At 37.2% G+C, this 18,596-nt stretch overlaps 1 long non-coding RNA gene across 3 annotated transcripts in view; it reads left to right on the top strand.

Annotated features, from left to right (window-relative positions):
- The window catches only part of LOC140498654 (uncharacterized), a 51,864-nt gene extending 34,691 nt beyond the window's left edge, over window positions 1–17,173 (top strand). The window contains exons 2-6 of one of the 3 annotated variants that reach the window (XR_011965165.1): window positions 10,046–10,131; window positions 11,808–11,970; window positions 13,327–13,368; window positions 15,552–15,605; window positions 16,326–17,173. This is a non-coding gene — a long non-coding RNA (uncharacterized lncRNA). The remainder of the gene's footprint in view (window positions 1–10,045; window positions 10,132–11,807; window positions 11,971–13,326; window positions 13,369–15,551; window positions 15,606–16,325) is intronic. The other 2 variants (XR_011965167.1, XR_011965166.1) reach the window with 2 other exon arrangements.
- Window positions 17,174–18,596: the final 1,423 nt, after the last annotated feature.

Here is an 18,596-nt window from a genome sequence, read left to right as displayed (position 1 = left end):
TCTTCTCATCCCAGAAGCACTAATTTGATTTGTACAGATGCTTTTCACCGTTATCTCTCTTATCTTTTGTAATTATCTCTCTCCCTTGTTTGGTTAAGAATATATGTCCTACCCAAAGATATATAATGTGAAAGATATATAATCTACTTTTAAATTTTTTATAGTATGATTTTAATATTAATATTAAGATCAGGTATCTATTTAGAATGTACTGTGGAATGTGGTTTAAAATGTTTGTCTAAGCCTAATTTCTGTCAGAGGACTTTCTAGTTTTCCAGGCAGTTTTAGTCAAATGGGGAGATTTTTCCTATGTAATTTACATTTTCCTGTTTATCAAACATTGATTTATTGAGTTACATTGTTTCTGCTTTTCCTTTATCTAGTCTGTTTCATTGATCTACCTCTCTATGTTTTTAACCAATTCTAAATGGTTTTGATGACTGCACCTTTGTAATATAGTTGGAGGTCTAGAAGTGTTGCTTCCTTTTGTCCCTACCTCTTTCCCTTGATAGTCTAAATATTTTTGTTTTCTAAATGAATTCTGTTATTATATCATCAAGTTCCGTATAGTATCCCTTGATAATTTCTTTAGTTCAGTTAAACCTCCTTTTGAAATGTTGATGGTCTTTTTTGTGATTCTTTGCCCCATTTCCCCTTTGACCAGCAGTATCTCCACTTGTAGCTTATTGGACAAGGATCTTAAATTTACAGTAGCAAAAGCTAATGTCTATAAGTAGTAAAAAACAAACAAAAAACCTGTGTGATTAGCATCCTTTCCCTTAAACTCCCCTGTCTGCCACCATCACTACAAAAGCAGAAGTGGGTTGCACAAGACTGACTGAATTGCATTATTTTTTGTTCTGTGGGTGCCCATATTTCTTCAAAAATCATCAAGTGAACAGTATTGCTGTAATATGCTTTTTTAAAACAACCAAAAAGCAACAAAATAGGTAGAATGGTTTCATGTTAAGAGTTCTGCATTAGCATTGAGTTGCAAATGGGTTTCAATATGAGCCCTGTGTGAATCTGGATAAGTCATGTCATCAATCTAGGCCTCTGTTGTCTTAAATTAAAATTAATGAGGTCACACAATGATCTCTAAAGTCTTTTTCAATTCTAGAGCCTATAGGAAGATAAATTTTTATTATTATAATCTACATGCTACTTTTCAGGTATCATGAACATTAAAGGCTTAGTGGGAAACTTTCATCTCTTTTTTTTTTTTAACCAGTGAGGAATCCAAGCCCCAAATTAAGCAGATCATCTCTCAATAGTAAGCAACTCATAACTTTCTATAATTGGAATTAATAGCCTTCAAGTATCATACAATATGGAATTGTCTGGGACTTATGAAATCTCCTGGTCCAACCCACACTGAGGGCATGAATCTCACCACAATTTGGTAATAATTTTGAAGACTTTCAGTGTCAGGGAATAAACTGATTCATAAGACAATCGATTCTACCTTTGGACAGCACTATTTGTTTATGAAGCCTTTCCTCATATTACATGGAAACCATCTTCTGTGAAACTTTGATCTGTTGGTCTTACTTCTGCCTTCTTAGACCAAGTAGAACAATAATGAATGCTCTTTCTTCTTATTGGTTCTCCCTCTCCTCCTTCTGCATCGTCTTTTTTGAACCGGATCTGTCATTTCTTCAGTGTAGGAAGCTTCCAGTGAGTAACATCTATCAAATCAGAGTCACATCTTTGCAACTTAAAGTCATAGTCTAGGTCACTGGGAAACTAGGTGAATGCCCAGAGACAGGCAGCAGTATGTATCTTCAACCCAGGATTTCTGACTCCTTGGCCAGCTACCATGCTACACTACTTTTCATAATGTCTCTTCTATGTGAAATAGTTCCTATTTACATAGTTCTTTACAGGTATGACTGACTTCATATGCTTTATACACTCATAGAAGCAAAGTTACCTTGTTCAAGGCCACACAAAAACCAAGTGGCAAAGCCAGGACTCAAATCTAGATCTTATGACTCCAAACTGGATGTTTCCTCATTCTCATCTTCATTTAACAATTCTTTTCTTAGACACACAGGAGTATATAAATTTATAGTATCACAATTTCCAAATAAGCTCAGAGGTCTCTGTTCTTTCCAAATAATCCCTATTAATCTTGATGATATCCAAGGGATGATAATTCTTATTTTAAAGATTGGAAAACTGATTTATTCAGAGCTTTCTCCTGGAGTAAGTCAGCTCAGCTGGAGCTATAATGTATCCCTTTGATTCCCTTAAGTGAGTAAGAAACTCATTTTTGCTACCCATGTTTTAGACCAGGAGATCTTTTGCCATTTGGTACATTGGCTAATCTTTCCCTGATAACTTCCCCTATTCAATGAATAGAAGTCATGTCATGTTGCTTGATTGAAGTCACCTGGTAAATTTTCCATTGTATTCACCATCATATGCACCTTCACACTTCAGAAATCACATAAGTTTTTTTGGAGGTTCTTTTCTTTTTTTTTTTTTTTACTATCTTTTTAAGTGCTGAATTAAGCTGATTTCTAAAGGAAGGTGTTAAATAATTCTTCAAAGGGAGCCACTATCACTTGCGACTTTAATAATTCATTTTTAAAAAATTAAAAATTTGTAATAAGACATTATAAATTGAACAAGTTATTTGATCCTTCAGTTTCAGCATATTTACCAAGGAAATGACCAGAAGCTTTTTAGCTCCTCAAATGTTGACACCTCAGAGATATCTGATCATTATGAAGGAACCTAAAATCTCTGAATTGTTTTTGGCATCACACAGACTAAGTACAATGGATTTGCCACGGATATTCTTCCCTGTTATTGGTTAGTGCCACAAGCGGATAACTGGATTGTAGTTAAGTAGCCCCAGGACATCAAGGATAAAATTAGCCTCAGTTAGCAATAACGTGCTCGATTCTTGACTTGTCTCTGAGAGGACATGGCGATGCTTCCTCCTGAGAAGGAAAAAATATTCTGCAAAATTCTTGTGTGGAGTGGTTGAGTTTTTAAACTGATATACAAAGTTTCTTTGTTATTTATTTAATATATTTTAGTGAAAATAGTCTATGAACACATCAAGGGCTTCCTAGATGAAGATGTTAGTGGAGGAATAGGCAGAAATTTTTCTAGTGATCTTTCACCGTAGTAGGTCACATTTTTGTCATTATACAATCGCTAGAGATACAAAGAATGCACAATGCTGATTTTCGTTCGCTAAAGCAAAAGCTTGCCTTAAAAGCTCTCTTCCAACCAGTATCTGCCATGTATACATCAAAATTATTCAAGAGTCTTAGAAATTCCTAACAACTGTTAACCTTGTTTGATGAACCTCTCTGATCATGATTATCAGATAGGACGTAAAACAAGATATATCCTTGCCAATATCAGGAGATTCAAGGCAGTCAAAATTGAAGAGGGATTCACTATAGATAGTTAAATTCTTAATACTATATACCAAGTTCTCTAAAATGTTCCTCTTTGTAGATAATCTTGAGCTGGTTATATCAAAGCTCCGAATATCTACTACTACTCCAAAGAATTTCGCCAAACTATCCACTCAGGAAAAACCAAGTGGATGAAGAATGACTACTGTCCCAATGATGATATGCAGTGAGATTAAAAACCTATATAGAACTCATTTATCAAAATACAGGAAAGTATACTGGATTGCCTTTAATAGTAGTGGTAGTAAAGGTAATAGTAGTTAATAGTAGACATAATAGCAAAATAGCTAGCATCCATATAGAACATTAAAGTTTGCAAAGCACTTTACTTATATCATCTTATTTTATTCCCACAACAATTTTGAGGGGTAGATTCTATTATCTGATTTTTACCATGAGAAAACTGAAGTTGAGAGAGTTTAAATGATTTATCCAGGGTCATATAATTAGTAAGTATCTGAGACAGGATTTGAACACAAGTCTTCCAACACTGCCTGTTACTAGCTGGGAAATTGGTGAGTTACTTTAGTGATTCCAGGCTTCTCCCTAAAATAAAGGCCCACCTAAAATTGTTTTTTTTTAATTATTTCATTTGTTTTCAATTTTCTGCAATCACTTCCATATATCTTAGATTTTTCCCCCTCCCTCTCTCTCCCTCCTCCTTTTTCCCTTCTCTTTGCCCCTTCCCTCCTCATTCCCTTCCCGAGACTGCATGCGATACTATATAGATTCTACACATACATTCTTATTAAATACATTTTCACCTTAGTCATGTTGCATAGAAGAATTAAAATGAATGGGAGAAACCATAAAACAAACAAAACAAAAAAAACATAACACAAGAGAAAATGGTCTGCTTCATTCTGTGATCCAGTTCCATAGTTCTTTCTCTGAATGTGGAAGATTTTTGCCTCAAGAGTCCATTGGGAATTATTTAAGTCCTTGCATTGCGATGAAGGACTAAGTCTACCAGAAAAATTCCTCACGCACTGTGGTTGTTACTGTATACAGAGTTCTCCTGGTTCTGCTCCTTTTGCTCAGCATCAGTTCATTTAAGTCCTTCCAGGTTAAAATTGTTTTTTTCAAAACTTTTTTTATCATTACTTTCATTTCCTAAAGCATCCCTTCTTTTCCTACCCAGAATTATTCCTTACTTGAAAAAAAAAAGAATAAAAAAGAGTGCAAAGAAATAGTTAATCAAAGCTAACCAATGTATCACCCAAATTATAACATCGTATATAAGGTTTCACACCAATAGTCTCCAAACTCTACAAAAGGGGAAGGGAAGTGCATTTTCTCATCTTTTCTTTGGTACCAAGGTTGGCTATCATAATTATACATCTCTCAGTTAAAGGTCTTTCTTTTTAATGCCAGTATTTTACCTCTGTTGTTGTATGGTTACAAGTCACAGAACACAGTAGTCTCTAAAGAATTAAAAATGAGCATCATTCAGAGGGCAATAGAGAGGCTATTGATAAATATGAATAGGCTGTAACAAATGGGGAATTATGAAGAACTTAAATAAAGGATGCTATGATGAAGAAAAGAGAAATTGATGAAACATTCAATCAATTGATCAGCATTTATTAAGCACCTACTGAGTGCCAGACATTGTGTTAAAGCACTGGGATACAAAAAGAGGTAGAAGACAGTCTCTGCCTTCAAGGAGCTCACATCTTCTTCTGAATATGCAGACACGTGCAAAACATCCTAGGCTGGTACAATTCCCCAACTTGCTGCCTAATCTGCCTCTTTTCCACTTCTCTCAATTGGTCTGAGTTCTGCCCAGTAGGACCCAAAAGAGCAAATCTAATGTTGCTTATGAAGACTTTTCAGATAACTTAGAGATAGTTATCATGCTCTTTTGAAGTCTTCTTTTCTCTGAGTCAAAGGTCTCCAGTTCCTTCAGATAATCCTCATGTGACACCGCCCTGAGGCCCCTCAATGTCCTGTTACCCTTTTCTGGATGCACTTGATCTTATGGATGTATATTTTTCCTAAAGGATAAAGAATTATATAAATGCAAGTGATGAGAACACTTCCCTTGTCCCGAGTTCATTTCCTCCCATTCCATTTGCCAACTATATACAAAGTATTTTGCTAGGTACTGCTGATAGGTTAAAAAAAATCAAGAAGATTGCCCCTGACTAGTGAGTAGAGCCCAGAGCCTGTAGTCTAGGAGACTTGAACTCAAATCTGGCCTCTGACACTTACTCACCCTATGGCTCTGGGCAGTGTCCCTCAGTTTTCTCAACTGTAAAATAAGGATAAAATAATCACACCTACATCCCAGAATTGTTGTGAGGATCAAATGAAAAAAAAATTTGTAAAGAGCACTTTGTCCTGGCACACAGGTGCTAAATAAAGGCTTATTTCCTTCTCTTACATCCCCTGCTCATAGGAAGTTCACAATCTAGGTAGTGGCAAGTGCATAAATACAAATACCTACCTTGCAAAATGGAGTAAGAAAGGAGTACAAGAGTGGTCCAGACTATTGTGTAATGACAAGAAGGAAAGAATGCTTTTGATTGGAGGAGCCAGAGAAAGGTCCTTAGAGTTAGGGACATTTGAACTGGGTTTTAAAGGATATGTAGAATTTCCAAAGAAGTAGCTGATGTTAGAAGTGGGATTTAGGTTTTAGAAGCAGATGGAATAAAAAAAAAATATGCCTGTCTTGTACTAGAAATGACTAGTTGTCTTGATTAGCTAAAATAAGGAATACATAATCTGAATTTCATTGCTAAAAAAAGGAGCTTTGCAGAACAATTAGACCCACTAGTCAATGCTAAACCAATATTATTTTGCATTTGGTATTCTTAACAGAATGCCATATCATTCCAATAGATTCTTCATGTCTAAGGTCTTCCAGTGCATCCTGGGTCATCTCCAGTCATCCTGAGGAATATCAGGTCAGATGGCCCTGGAGGAGAAGTGAGGCTGGTGACCTGCACAGCCCTCCCTCACTCAAAACAAAGTCAAGTGCAAGTCATGTCATCACTTCTCTGATGGCATGGTCTTCTTTGGCACAAAGGATGAACACAATCCTGTGAGTAGATGAAGCTGGCTGAATGCTGGCTGGGTAATTCACTTCCTCCTCTCTTGTCTGCCTCCCTTCCCTTTCCTTCTCCTCTCCAAAGGAAGGTAAATTTGGATGTCCAAAAGATGCCCAGTTGACTTGGGTTTTACTGACCCCTTCTGTTCCCTTCCCTTCTCCTGTCCTGTCTTCTCCCAAAATCTTAAACCTACTGCACTGTGAAACTGGGACTCCAATGGGCTCCAGTGCATCTTGGGTTATCTCCAGCCATCCTGAGGAATATTAGGTCACTGGATTCAGATGGCTCTGGAGGACAAGTGAGGCTGGTGACCTGCACAGCCCTCCCTCAAAACAAAATCAAGTGCAAGTCGTGTCATCACTTCTTGATGGCATGGTCTTCTTTGGCACAAAGGATGAACACAAAATATGCTCACTACATCAGGAGAAAGTGGGAAGACCTCCAACATGCTGGATAGACCCCCTATGGCAAACTCCTGGAAAGATATGGACAACAGTTACACAGACACGGATGGATTGTGATCTGCATCATTGAAGCAAAGATCTATGTCACCCGGATCAGGGATCCATTTAGAGAGTTGAGAATGAAACTTGACTCATGTTCGTATGATTAATGGACTGAGTTTCTATAGAGAGGAGTTGGCTGGGTTTCTCAGAGCAAAGAGAATCACCATCCTTCATTTAATGAAGCTAGAATTGCTATCTCTGCTACAGCCACAGTGCACTTAACCTCAGAGGATGTACCATTGAATCTGAGTTGCTTCTGAAATGATTTTTTTTAATTAGTGAATAATTGGATGAATAAAAAATATATATATTTAATGCTGCAGTTTTCATTGCTAAATGTTCTGATATTCAAGCTTATATTAGCTAGCATCTTAGGGAATGCTTTCTCTATGTGAGCATGAAAAAAAGGATGGAGAAATCACTCTGAGTTGGCATTAGGAAAGATGAATGGATTTTGGATTGACAGCTCCCTCCCCTCAAAAACCAGAGTTCAGAGACAAACCTGATATAAGGTAATAAATCTTGTACAACAGTAGCATAGATGGTATTGCAAAATTGTGCGTGGTTTGTAAATAAGAATGGTGTCAATGGTCCTAACCTTGGAGATAAGAAAGGTTTGGTGATTCATATAGAAAAGTGACTATGAAGCCAGGAGGCAGCACTAACGTGCATGAGCCAATTGGGAGCCATTATTTTTCCATAAAGAGTTTTGTAGAATATTATGCTGTCTCAAAAGGTGCCCCATATTTTTAGGTCTATTCACCACTGAACCCTCGGTTTGTTTCCAGGGGTAATTTAGCCTGAATAATGTGTTGACTATACCTTTTAAAAAAAAAACAGTAGAATTCAAGCATTTCTTCTTGTAATCTTGAGTCTGTGTTTCTTTCACAATATAGAACCACCAAGCATGTCCCCTTTTATTATGTTCTAAGTTGGTGAGGAACATGCCAGTCAACCAAAGGTAAACCTATCAAATTCATTTTATTTTCTCAAGGTATTGGTTATAGACTTGGAGCTACGTTATATGGACTGTAATAATGGAACATGATCAAGGCTGAAAGAAATGATTCAAGTATGATGCCACAGACTGTGAAAAGCCACTGAAATCCCATCTCCTCTAGAACATGCAAACTCTACCTACACAGAACTATTTAGGAACCTTTCAATGTCATCCAATCAATCAATCAAATTCGTTTGCTTTTAGATCATACTTCTTCAGAGTCAGCTAAGAATCTTAGGGTCTAGTGAACAAGTACGTGAGTGCCATTGTTAGAAAAATGTTTCAACTCATTCACCACTTCCATATGATAAGATGCTACTTGCTACCCACTTTAGTTTTCCGCTGCAAAAATAGTCCACAAGAATAAACATGAAAACTTCTGCTGCTTTTGATGAGATCCCAAATAAGACATTATCTTCTATTTATACTCAAATAATTCAATGATTTCATTGATTCAACATCCCCCCAGTGAGAGTTGGAATAGTCCATTTATAACTGCCTATGCCATGCTATTAATCCTTATTCTCCCAAAAGTTCACCACTCTCTCAAGAATTCTGGACACCTTCTTTGCCTTCTCCTGATGGAACCAGTGGAGTACTCCACATGTCCACCTGTCATCCCTCACCCTTGCCATGTATTAGCCCATATTCTCTTCCTATTATACAATTCCCTGATTCCTTTACTTCTTCAGAGTTCCTCAGTGGCTATATGTTGTAACTTGCTCACACTTACCATGTGCTTTTCCTTTGTCTTCTGTGGATAATTATCTTTTGTTCTTCAGAAGCAATGATGTTCCTCTTCTAACTACCATATAGCAACAAGGGTAAAATGGAAAAGACAGACTTTTCCTTTTGTGGGAATCTTGAGGTCAGTAAAAAGAGCTTTGCAACTTCCAGAAAGCAATATAGCCTATACTCTTCATCCTGTGCAACTCTGGGCCTAGCTCACTGACCATGTGTACTATGTCACAGATATACATACTATTCCACAGGCTCTCTAGAGTGTCTATTCCAATGTATGTTGGGTGGCTAGGCGGTACAGTGGATAAGAGTGCTGGACTTGGAATAAGGAAGAATTAGTTTAAATCCTCCTGCAGACATTATTTAGCTAGGTGATCCTGGACAAGTTAGTTAAACTCTCAGCCTCAGTTTCCTCACCTGTGAAATTGGGATAATAATAGTTCCTACCTTTTAGAGTTATTGTGGGGGTCAAATGAGATAACATATGCATGGTTCTTTTCAAGCCTTAAAATACTGCATAAATTCTAACTGTCATCTGTGTTATTTTAGCTGTTAATGATCTTGAAATAGACATTTTTCTTTCACTTGGTCTTTCCTGTCAATGGCAGACTAAACTCCTCATTTCTACTGCATATCACAAATAATGAATAGTTAATGTCAGAAGTAAAAGCATAAACATTGTCATCTTAAAAACACAAAATAGACTATAAGCTCCTTGAGGGTAGACACTATGCTGTTTAAAAAAAAACAACAAGATAATACGTGTAAAGTGCTTTGCAAACCTTGTCCTGAATGTACTGTTGTGTTATTACTACTCAGAACCTATCATAATGTCTTACATGTGGAAAGTGCCACAAAATATTGAAAATGTTGTTCCAGACCACCACAGGTCTATGGATCATATTTTGAGAACTCCTGCTTAATGCGATTTGTGCTTGTACCATCTAAGCAGCCATTTGTGTCTGGGAAATATAGATGACCATCAGTTTTATCACTGAAGAACCAATGTGTGTCTATACCTCGTAGTAGCAGTGGTATGTTCTCTAGGTCTGGCCCAGGTAGGACTGATAAATATTCTGTGGAGAGCAGCCACAAAAAGATTTCAAGATGGGGGATGTGTATTTTAATACCATGTCACTGATGAAATTGTTTTGGAATTGCTTCGGTTCTGATGGATATTTTAGGGAAGATGGATATGTGTAGGGAGATTTTTTTTTGCATCACTAATATCCAGTGTCCTAGGAGCAGAAAAAAGTCTTTTCTGCACTAATATGTTTTATCATGATTTGATATTTTGTTTTACAGGAAACTTGAAATGAATTTGGATTTGACAGGGATTTGGTAGTAGAAGGAAAGTCAATCACATGTCATAATTGCATGTTTTTTTGCAAGTGAGTATTTACCTGCAGGTATTTCTGAAACTCTGATATCATCTTCTTTTGATCTCCAAGCACAGCAAAGGCATCTGCCATAGAAAGGGTAAGACATACTTACCCTCTTTATCATCACGTTTCTGCAGAATTCATCAATGAATATAAGGTTGAGGGTATCTGTCATTCTAATTTTCACATGTTGAAGTTCAGAATTAAAAAATAATGAAGTGTGTTGAGAAAACCTCAGAGTTTTCCTCTTACCCCTGCCCCCAATATCTCCCCCCCCCACCCGCTCCAGCACCACAGTAGGAGATGCGTGCTTAATGTGAAACATCGTGGGGAGACTAGATTTCGTTTCTTGCTGGAAGATCTGACTCTGAATAAGGTCCTGAGCAATGAACCAGTGAGATACTCCACGTGATTCAGTGAAAGGGGAGAGGAGGAGGGAGGACATGCTACAGGACTCCTGAGCCATTATTTCAAATGCTTGTGTAAATATGGTTTAGTTCATCATCACTTTTTCAAATTATGTTTATGTTCAGCTTCAAAGTATAGCCTCTGCTTCCTTATTTGAAATGCCACTGACTGAACCAGCAGTTTCATTAATATGAAAAGTGTTCCGCACACCAGAAGATGGGAGAAATATAGGAGTCTTTTATCCCCAATGTAGATGTACTTCAGTTACAAGTTCCATTGCCTTCAGCTTTTCTTCATGACCAAAATCATTTAAAATGAAATAATTCTTGAATTCTGCCCAATATCTGTCTTTGTATAATAATTCATCTGATTATGTTAAATGTAATTTACATAAAACTAAAGGTAGTAGAATCACAGTGTAATTCAATTGTGCAGAATATTCTGAAGGTCAGTAATTGGACACATTAAATATTTGAAGCAAGTCTTAACTTTGTTTCTAGTGATGCTTCCTGTTTTGAAGATTATACCATTTTGCCTGGCCTATATATATGTATACATGAAGCTACATGGTAATATAATGGTGGCAACAAGTGGAGAGAAATAGTACATGTAGTTTCAGTGGTGTGCTATCTACCCATTGAAATGTTTACTTAGTATTTTAGAAGTTATATATGTTCATCCTTCGTTGCCAAAGAAGACCAAGCCATCATAGAAATGATGACATGACTTGCACTTGACTTTGTTTTGAGTGAGGGAGGGCTGTGCAGGTCACCAGCCTCACTTCTCCTCCAGAGTCATCTGAATCCAGTGACCAGATATTCATCAGGATGACTGGAGATGACCCAGGATGAGGCAGTTGGGGTTAAGTGACTTGCCCAAGGTCACACAGCTAGTGAGTGTCAAGTGTCTGAGGTGAGATTTGGACTCAGGTCCTCCTGACTCCTTCACTGGTGCACTATCCACCTCACCACCTAGCTGCCCCTTAGAAGTTATGTATTTTGTTGTTTAAAGAGGAAGTTTTCAGCTAAACTAGTTGACAATCTCAGACCAAGCATGTCAGCCATGGAAGATGATTGACTCATTAGTTATGGTGACAATGTTCAAGATGACAACTTCCTAATTTAAAAAATGATGGGAATTTTCAAATAATCCTTAATGGTTCAGATCAGAGATTCCAACTTCATCTGATTATTTCTTCTGGTTTATGCATCTTAACAAATGGTGGTTAAGAGCTACCTTGAGTCTTGTTAAACCTCTACCATGTCTTTGCTTCTAAGGTCAATATAAACAGTATAAAATCCATTATTATACAACAAGTAAAAGTCACAGTCACATATGAAGCATAGACACTTGGACCAGCTGTGCAGCTTCTGATGACTGAGGACAAGGAATTTTGGATTCAAACAAGAGCTGTGAGGACTCAGGTGATTGGCAGGGAAGGTGAGGATCTTTCTAAAGCACATGTTGTCTCTCTAATCAGAATGCAGCTCCTTGTGCAGAGGAGCCTTTTGTCTTTCTCTGTATCCCCTGTTTAGAACAGTGTCTTGCAAATAGTAAGCATTTAATAAATATCTGTTGACTGCCTGAATCAGGAGAACAGGAGGAGACCAGGAAATCAAGCCATAAGTAGGAATTTTTAAACTCAAAGAAACTACCATAAATGGCAACTGGGGTAATCAGCATGAAGTGTGCCTTCAGTTGAGGATGTTGTGGGAATAGGACACCACTTCCTAGGTAGGTGAGACTGAGATCTCAGGGCACTGGCAGAAAGCCACTGCTGAGGAGGACATGTTGTTGGGTGAAGAAGAGCTGTGTGAGGGAAATCGCCCTAGCCAACCATCTGGGAGTATCTTATTTTAACCATTTATTCATTCAACCAAAACTGCTTTCTCCAAAGTATCTAATGATCTTTCCACTGCCAAACTGAATGTCCTTTTCTCAGTTCTCATCCTTCTTGACCTCTCTGCAGCCTGTGACACTATTGATTACCATCATCTAGTTGCCCTCTTCTCTCTAGTTTTTCTGATTTCCTCTCTCCTAGTTTTCCTCCTACCCTTTTGACCACTCCCCTGTCTCCTTTGTTGGAGCTTCATCCAGGGAATACTAGTTCCAAGAATCCCCGAAGCTCTGTCCTGGCCCTGCCCTTTCCTCTGCTCTCCTCTCCTCTCCTCTTTTCAGTTAAGCAATTTTCCAAGGAAACAGGACCAAGATCAGGAAGCAAGCCAGGTGGCATGGAATTTCAGCAAGGTACCAGGAACCCCAAAGACAAATCCTTGGGCTATTTGTCATTGTTCTAAGGGTAAGAGCAGAGATGGCCTGGCTGTTCCTTTTGAATGAGCATGTGCAAACATCTCTTGCTCATAGATCTCTTGTATATGTACCATGTAGACATGTGAGGAAATAAAAATAAAATGATAAATAAGTAATTCAAAGCAAGAAAATAAATAATAAATGAGGCAAATAAAATAAATGAAGAAATGAAATGAAATAAAAAACACATTTTGTCCAAAACCGCAAATCAAAACAAAGAAAAAAGTCCTACCAAAAACTGGACCAGTCAGAGAAACCTCTATTGTGTGTACCTATTATCAGTGTTTTCTACCGTAGGAACTCCACCTTTTGTTTGAGCATGCACTGTTGTGTCCGTAACAGTACCAGGTTCTGTGACTGGGTATTTATCCTCAGCACAAATCCCTATAAGTAGCAAAATGAAGAACGAAGGTGACATTTTTAGTTTTTGATCAAAGCCTTATATTCACGATTGTTAATGTGAACATTTCACTAAATGTATTCTAGGGATCAAAGCAGGAGCTTTGGAAGGAGGATGAAGAAGAAGAGGTGAGCTCTGTTCTTTTTGCCTATTGAGAAATGCACTGGTTGCCCCCTGCTTTGGTCTTCTCATGTTGGCTCCCTGTTGGAAGTGCTGGAGCTATTACTATTTTTTTATTGTTTCTATTTTTCTAGTCTTCCAAACTCATCCATTTGACATTTGCCTTCCTTCCGCCCACATTTAGCTGCTGGCCAATTTGGTTACTTTTTTTTCTTCTTCATTTCTAGAATTTCTCAAGACCATCTTTTCTTCCTCAACCCACACGGGTCATTTTGTCTTTCATCTCTGTAACCTCATTCTTGTTTGTTCCTCCCATTTCTCATCTTGCATAATCTCAGAAAGAGGAGATGAAACAATGAAAGGAAAAGGTGTGACTGCCTGCTTACCTGGGCTTTTGGATTTAGCCGTCCTATTTGTAACCTCACTCACCAGGGAAAAACCATATTTCATTTGTGCTGTATTGGGCTGTCTGCCCTGCTTGTTTTAAATGACTAATGATAATGGTTCATTTTTTATTGGCTTCTCTTAAAAGAGTTTAGGAAAAGGGAAGGTTCTGCAGACATATTACATAAATAGACATTGATCTGATGTTACAGCTTTTAGCTGCAGAGAAAGGAGTATGGCAAAAGAAGGGTATACTTGGGCCTATGTATGATGTGGTAGTTTTAGCTCCTGTGTATCTCCTGTGTTATTTTTTCTTTCCCATTGCATGATCAGAGTTGTAAAGTCTTTAAAAAATTTTCTCTCTCTGATGGTATCGTTGCATATTGTTCTTCTAGTTCTGCTCACTTCACTTCACATCAGTTCATTAACTCTTCCCAGTTTCTTCTGGAACTGTCCATTTCCCAGGTTCTTTTCTCACAATAATTTTCCCTTACATTCATACACCACAATTTGTTTAACTTTTCCCAAGTAGGAGGATACCTGCTTAGTTTTCAATTTTTGACTGTCATGAAAAGAAATGGAAATTTTTTATTTTTGTACCTGTTGATCCTTTTCCCCTTTCATGACTCCTTTTGAGCATAGGCTTAGGATATACATACATACATATATATATACATATATATATGTATGTATGTATGTATGTATGTATGTATGTATGTATGTATGTATAATGGAGGCTAGGCTTATATACAATTATGTAGGTATCTGGGTATGGTTCTAAATTATTTTCAAGAATGGCCAGACCAATTCACAGCTCCACCAATAGTGTACTGCATACTCATTTTTCTCACAGCCCCTCCAACACTTGTTATTTTCCTCTTTTTTTTTATTTGCCAATTTTATGGGCATGAATTTGAACCTTTAAAGTGATTTAAATTTAATTTCTCCATTTATTAGTGATTTAGAACATTTTTTCATATGGCTGTTGATAGTTTAGATTTATCCCTTTGAAAACTAACTTCATATTTTTTGACCCCTTTATCTAATGGAACGTGGCTCTTAGTCTAAAGAATTTGAACTGCTTGCTTATATATCTTGGAAATTAAGCCTTTAGCAGAGAAACTGACTGCAAAGATTTTTTCCCTAGGTTACTTGTTTCTCCTTTCATTTTAATTACATTAGATCTAATAATAAATTCTTAAGGAAGCTGGAGACGATCAAAAAACATTTATCAAATGTCCCAGGTACTCTAGGAGACCCTCTGAGATTTATAAAAGTGTCCATAGCCCCTACCATCAGGGAGCTTTTCATCCAGTAGGAAGCATTTCTTTGCCTCTTACCTCCGACCTAGCAGATACTGACCATTATGTGGTTCAGACTACCAAGTCAAAATAAAATGAAGTCTGAACATGGAGTAGGGAGACAGGTCCCCTAGCTCAACTATGTATCAGGGCAAACTCTTTGCCTACAAAGAATGGATAAATATTTTTTAGACTTGCTAAACATTTTAAAACAAATTGTTTTTCTCTTTCTATAAATGATGCTCCTATCCTCCTACATTCCTTTCCTGACTTCATCTGCTCTTTCTGGTATAGGCATTCTGGATTTAACACTATAATCAGTTCCACCAAAACCTAGTTTGAGTTAAAATAGTGTTTTGAGATAATTTAGCTCCGTAGGAATAAGTTGCTGGTTTTTCTTGTTCAGTTGTTTTCAGTTGCTTCTGACTCTTCATGACCCCATTTGGGGTTTTCTTGGCAAAGATATTGGAATGGTTTGCCATTTCCTTTTCTATCTCATTTTGCAGATGAGGAAACTGAGGAAAACAAGATCAAACATCTTGCCCAGAATCACACAGCTAGTAAGTATCTGAGGCTGGATTTAATTTCACAGAGATGAATCTTTCTGTCTTCAGACACAGAACTCTTATCACTGGACAATAAATTGAATCTTGGTAGTGGAATTTCACAACTTTATAGTGGCATTTGGATATGAATGAATTTGTTAAACATTTTTTAAAAGCAAAGCACTGTGCTATATGCATTATATAATAAATTAACTACATAATGTTATCGTGTGATGATATTGCTCAGGAAAACCTACGTATGGTTTTCTTATAGCTAATTCAATTTATGTCCATCTAGATAAACCTTTGCAATAGTCCATCCACGGGGCAAATGTTATAATATTAACTAATATTAACATTAATAATGTTATTGAAATAACAACAAAAATGCTGATGCTTTCTTTGCTAACTTGCACACTTTATATGAGTAAATAACTTTAGTTCGTTGGTATAATTTTGAACTTAACTGCGACATAACTTCAACACTCTTTTAGAGGTTTAAAAGAATTTGTGAAGACTTTCAATTTGCTTATAAGATGTGTAGCTAAATTAGTAATCATTACACTCAAGGCTAATCTCTCACAAGATGTTTAAAAAGGAGGTCAGCAGCCTCATTTAGGTTGAGTCTGCTCAGTACCAACAAAGTTAGTTTAAAAGAGTAGCAAGTTGGCAGCCCTTCTCTTCTAAAGGCTGACATTCAATCTATTGCTTTAACATTTGCTCTTTTATTCTAAGCCTACGTGGATCAGTCATGAACCCCAGACGTGGTCTCTGAGAAGACCTCTGTGGCATTGCCAGCAGATGCGGATGCTGTACCTTTGAGGCAACAGTTAAGATCAGCCAAACGCTGAGAGAAGATGAGTCAGTTTCTCAACACCAAGCTACCTCCAGTGTCTGGCCCTTTGAAGATGTAGTCAAGACGCTTGCTATGTTGGAGCCCTGAGAGATGTCACAGCCATTCAAAGAAAGGTCTTTCCTTGTTAAAACTCTTGCCTAATGACATCTTCATTCATGTGAAAATACAGGATGATTTTCAACTATATGATTATGTTTACGTTCATCAGAAATGTTATTTGTCTCCACAGTCTGGTTTCAATGAGCCAGCTATATAATAGATATTAAATAAACATGGAATTTTATACATTCAGAATATTTGGTTTCTTGTTGTGATTTTGATGAACTCCATATTCAAGCATTGTTGGTTCATCCTTATTTACAAACTAAACATTTGCTCGAAGCTGAGTAATATAGTGTACCAGCTTATTTTAAGTTAAGTCAACTTCTGTTTTCAATGTTTAATGTGAAACTGACAAAAAATAGTTCTTTGAGGGCACATACACATTTCTCTTTCAATAGCACACATTCTGTTATTTTTAACTTACTGCTGTGAGTTATATAAACTAATAGAAGTTTTATTTGTTTTAATGTGTTTTTTCTAAGATAAATAATTTATAATGTTCTAATGAGACTTCTGCTGAAATCTATGAAAAGTGACTCTCTTAAAAGTAATTTTGAGGAAATTATTTTGGCCAAGCTTGATTTTCTCGTATGAAATTTGGCAACGGCGAATTTATAAAAATCTAACTTTCCCTCCTAATACATATAAAAAAGAAATAATCCAAGTCAAAATACATTTTTTCTTTTCTGATCTGATCCTTATAATTAAGTCTTAATTCTAGTGTCTTTCTTGTTTCATTTTTCTGTATATAGCTTGTTTGTCATTATTTGTATGTCTCTTCCATTAGACTGTGAGTTCCCTGAGAGCAGGGACTGTCTTTTACATTTCAGCACCTAACACATTGTCTGACTCATAGTAGACACTTAATATTTCTTAATTAGTTGAGTATAAAAAGAAACCAAATAAACAAAGTATATTTTAACTATTTATATGTGTGAGGTGGCAAAGAATCTAGTTCATAGCCCTTAGGCAATAATCAACAAGTATTTTATCTAGCTTCAGCCACATGCTTAGGATTAGACCCCCTCATCTGTGAGATCTCCTCAATAGTAGAACTTTGTACTCGCTTTAGCACAAAAATATGACCATATATTCTCCCACTCCTTACATTCTTTGATTCCATTTCTATTCAGGAAGCTTATCCTCGTACGGCCAGGCTGCCTTTGGCCCCCTGATATATAGCAGTTTTACAGTGTGCACATCTTCAATGGAAAGCAGCTAGAGACCATATGTCTACCTCTGTTCTTTTATACTTCTGAGTTGCTGTCTCTGAATCCTTCTTCTCTATCACCCCTTTCAACTCTGGAATTTTAACTGGTGGGGAAACAAGATACTCTCTTCACTTTAAACTTATGGATCTTTACTTTAAGACCTTTGCCCTTCTGATTGCTCATTGTTTTAAGTTATGGAATGGTCCCTTGGCATGATTGGGCTCTATGGCCTTGGTCACAACTTATGCTGTGTAGGTAGCACCCCTTGGAGTCTATTGCCCCAACTCTCACTTACCTTAGCCAACAAAGGTCTCAGCCCAAGTCTCATTTGGTCATTTTGTTTGGGTTTTGATGGCTCAGAGTAGAAATGTCAATTGTTTCTGTTTTGGCCATAAACCCTGAGGGTCTTCCCCTCCTAAATGGATTTTTTTTTTTAGTAGATGAAAGAGTCTATTTTTTTTTTTTTTTTGCCTTATCCTTAATCAGCAAATGAGCATTTGCTCAGACCAACTGAGACCTGGGAAAGACCTTAGCTTAAAAAGACCAAGGTCTCCCACTGCATCGGGGGCCATCTGCAATAGTCCTGATCTATATCTAGCCACCCAGAGGGCTTTAGAGGAGAAAGTGAGGCTGGTGACTTTACACAGCCCTCCCTCACTTAAATCCAATTCACTTACAATTTAAGACATCATGTTCCTGAAGTCATTAGTCCTTTTTGAGAACAAAAGGCAGACCACACCAACCGCTTAACTGGGCAGGCCTGTACCCCAGAGAGCTGCTAGAGTTAACCCTGAGGGGCTGGGAATTTGCTAGTCCTACTGCTCACTGGTTTGTTCT

The sequence above is a fragment of the Notamacropus eugenii genome, chromosome 4 (assembly GCF_028372415.1).
Source record: "Notamacropus eugenii isolate mMacEug1 chromosome 4, mMacEug1.pri_v2, whole genome shotgun sequence".
Classification (NCBI taxonomy): Eukaryota; Metazoa; Chordata; class Mammalia; order Diprotodontia; family Macropodidae; genus Notamacropus; species Notamacropus eugenii.
The sequence above is the reverse complement of the archived record's forward strand: the minus strand, read 5'-3'. Positions and strand labels throughout refer to the sequence as shown.